This window comes from Macadamia integrifolia, chromosome 11, assembly GCF_013358625.1.
Source record: "Macadamia integrifolia cultivar HAES 741 chromosome 11, SCU_Mint_v3, whole genome shotgun sequence".
Classification (NCBI taxonomy): Eukaryota; Viridiplantae; Streptophyta; class Magnoliopsida; order Proteales; family Proteaceae; genus Macadamia; species Macadamia integrifolia.
The window spans coordinates 17,060,737-17,064,992 of NC_056567.1; positions in this window are offsets into that span (position 1 = coordinate 17,060,737).

Sequence of the window (4,256 nt, forward strand, 5' to 3'; positions counted from 1 at the left end):
GCAGTGTGAGGGTAGCAGCCGGAATTTCTTCCCTTTTTCCCTTTTGTGGGGGAAAAAAAGGGCTTTGGTGTTTGACCCTCTCTCCTCTCTTTCTCTTTCTTGGGGAGGGTGTGTCATGTGTGCTTCCACGGGCCCCGCAATACTGTATCACCACTCAGAGATATGTGGGGGCCTATTTCACAGAAGTGTAGGGGTCATCATTGAAACGGGTATTTGATGATGGTCTAATACGGGGGATCGGGATCATATAAAAGGGGTTTAGAGTCACCACCTAAGGTTATGGGCCTTGGACCTGAGGATGGGCCCAATTCCTAAGAAAAGGGCCCAGAAATTGGTCTGGTCCAGAGAATAGTGTACATGTCAGGTTGTAGAATTGGGAAGGAGTTAGGCACCCAATCTACCCGATTCAACTAGTGTTCCTACTAGATGCTTAAGAACGAACATTTTCCACAATTATTCCTATACTACATGCATGGCTAAGTTATCACACATATATACATTAACTGAATTTAATTACTTATGTACACTAAAACAAGGTCAATAAAAGTTCTACATTATCCTAATTCAGGTGAGAGATTATACCTAAGCTTGACCCTTGTTTTGGGTCAAGAGGGGTGGACCCCAGTTGGAGCGGATACGAACTTTCTTGTAGATTCTCCCAGCTTAGGGGAAGATGGTTTTGACCTCCAACTTCCTTTCTCAAGAGATGCTGACTGTGGTGATCTTTAGATATTTTGACAGAGGTCCGACCAAAGAAGAGAGATTCTCGAACTGGTAGTTTGGCAGAACTTTGGCAGAGCTTCGGCTAGGGAAGACTGATTCTGGATTGGGGTTTGAGAAGGCTACTAGTAGGCTGATGTTTAGGTGGCACTCCGGCAGAGCTTCCACTAGGGAGGGGCTTATAGGAGGGCTTAGGCTAGGTGGCACTCCGACAGAGCTTCCACTAGGGAGGGGCTTATAGGAGGGTTTAGGTAAGGTGGCACTCCAGTAAAGCTTCCCCTAGGGAGGGGCTTATAGGAGGGCTTAGGCAAGGTGGCACTTTGGCAGAGCTTCCGCTTAAGGAGGGGCTATAGGGGGGCTTAGGCTTAGGTGGCACTCCAGTAAAGCTTCCACTAGGGAGGGTCTACAGGAGGTTTAGGAGGCTTGTGAAGGCTTGGAAGGGGCTTAGAAGGCTTCGAAGGCATCGAAGGCTAAAAGAGAGCTAAGCAAGGCAAGGGAGAGGGGATGGGTGTCTCCACCAAGGGTGCTCACCAAGTGAGTTCAAGTGTATATTTTCAAGTTGAGGGGGTATTTATAGATTTCTTGGACCAATGGGGTGAAAAAGGTGATTTTTCAGCCAATGGGGTGCAGCAGGTGTAGGACACACTAGCGGGGGCATAGGGTATGCAAGCAAGGGGTGTAAGAAGTTTGGGCCAAAGCTCACACATGAGGCGGGGGCACCAGGCATGGGGCGAGGGTGTCGAGGGGTGAGGTGAGGGTGCCGAAAATGAGGCTGGGGCACCTAGGCCTGGGTGGGGGAGCTTAGGCCTGGGCAAGGGCACCAGGCACAGGGCGGGGGCAGGAATATTCCTTAAAATATTCCCCAAATTCTGATCTAATGGTCTCGGAAAGATTCTATCTTTTGGGGATGATTGTGAGAGATCTGATGGTCCAATTTTGACGCACCATATATTGTTAGAATCGTGATTCCGAATACTATCCATCTGTATGATCACTTTGGACCAGATTCCTTCGTATATGTCATGTAATAATTGGACCCTTCTCTTCTCCCGCACAAGGTTCCTAGGGTTTTTAGGTGTATAGGGAGTGTTTTGAGGTTAGGTTACCTCAATCAGTTGTCATCTCTGTTGATTGGAAGTAAAAGGCCATGTCCATTCATCATAACCGGGGGAGGGTGACAAAATTGGGTGTCTACAAATAGCCATAGGGTTGACCCATGCTTCTACATGCAGACTTCCATTTGGGCTCTATTTTTCTCTTTTGTTTGCTTTTCTTCTTTTTTGTTGTTTTTCTTTATTGTTAAAACATTATACATGATGTTATTTAATTAGATTAAGCTTTATACCCTTTGATCCCTTGTGGTAGTGTGCGAACTGAGGTCAAACGAACCAAATTAACACAACCTTTGCTCAACATAAAATTTTTCAATAAAAATCTTGAGGTCATGCCCTCTTACATTTGCCAAACCCTAATAAGAAGATCAAAAATGTATGTTATCAATTCTTGTGGTGGGTGGAAAGTCTTGATCTTCTCAGGTTCTCCTTGGGGGAGTTGGTACTGCCACATAATGTATGATGGGAAATAAAATGAAATGTGGGTTAGACCCATCAATCTGATGTAGTTTCAACTGGGGGTCTTCATCAAAAAGTTGGTTTTTGGCCACCAATGGCAATCCCAGTTCACATTTTCCCAAGTCTTCCCCTATAGGTACTCTGCCTAGTCAATAATGTCTTTAAATCCTGGAATCTCCCTTTTGTCTTGGTAATGTATTACTTTTAACTGATCACTTCCCAATGGCTTCAATAACTGCAACCACTCCATCAACCAAAGTTGGAATATAGCTGGACATCCCATGTAATAGTCTGTCCCAAACTAGCCTTTGTAATTCATCTCATCAAATCCCTGAAATAGTTCTAGTATAATGTTGGGGACCAAATCACACCCTTCCTTGAGTTGTTTCACAACTTCAATAATAACGAGATGTGCCCCTAGCCTAGGTGTACGTAGGAGGTACCGTGCTACCATGCAGAAAAGATAGGCATCACAATGTTGGCGGCGAACTCTGTCCTGCAGTAAGATTATGATGAATGCTCTTAACACTTTCAAAATGTTGACCTTTCCATAACTCACAAATTGTAACATTTCTTCCTTGCTCTTGCCGAAGAAATTCAGCATCACTCTTGAGTACTCTGACTTCAATGAGGGGCACTAGGCTCCTCTATAGTGGGTCACATCTCTACTGTTCCAAATCTAAAAACATGGAGCTTTGTATCCCAGTACTGTGGTACTTGCTGCAACAATCCATGGTGCAACTTCATGCATCCAACCCTGCTTAGCACATGTATATTCAAAGATTATAGCAAATGATAATCTTCGCTATCGATCTTCATTGTCCACTTCCGCAATGTTTCATCCAAAGAGCCCATGTTAACTTTTCCTACAATTGTCCTAATTGGTTAAAAATAATTTTAGTAATATTCATATACCCAAGATTTAACCAAACTTCTATCACTTTTGTTTATTGCACCGAGACTATCTTACCAAGAGTGGGGAATGAGTTGGCCTTGATAACTGATGCTAGGTGGCAATTCTTGGCAAGGTTGAAATTTGGAAGGGATTTGAAGGATCATAGGTGGAAAAATTGACTTAATGATCAACTGCCAAACGACGATTCTTGGGAAGCAGAAGCAAATATGATCTTTTAGATACTCTGGCCATTAACTTGGGAACCCTTTGCCCCCTTTATCTTCTTCTTCTTCTTCTTTTTTTGGAGGTTATTTAGACCGCACTCACATTCATCGAGTTGCCTACGTATCCCTTATGAGGAATCAGGTCTAGTGTTGTTCAAGTGCTTCACCCTAAATATAATATTTTTTGAGTTGATCTATATTAACCAATCCCGGTATTTCTTCTCCATCATGATCCATAAGTCTTATAGCCTTTCCAAGTAATATCTCTTTAACTATGAATGGGCCACTCCAATTTGGCCTAAAGTTCCCTCTTGGGTCATGAATAGGAGCCCTCTATTCTCAGAGAACCAATTCACCTTCTCTATATGGTGAGGCTTCACATACTTGTTGAAGGCCCTAGCCACCTTATGTTGATACTTCTTCAAGTTGTCCATGGCTTTCATCTGCTTCTCATTTAGGAAATTGAGCTCATCATGCTAGGTTCTTACCCATTCTCCTTCAAGTAGTTGATTATCTAGGAGCACCCTAAGTGATGCCACCTAGATTTCTATGGGTAACACCGCCTCAATTTCGTAAACCAAGGAGAAAGGAGTTGCCCCTGTTGAGGATCTTATGGAAGTTTTGTATGCCCATAAAGCGTATATCAATTTATCAACCCAATCCTTGTGGATTTCAGTGATCTTTTGAATAATCGCCTTTATTTTCTTGTTGGCTGCCTCCACTACCCCGTTGGTCTATGGTCTGTACATGATGGATCTATGCCTTCTGATACCGAATTTTGCACAAATCTTGTCGGCCTAGCCCTAGAAATGTGACCCTTTATCTGATATTAGCTCTTGTGGTACT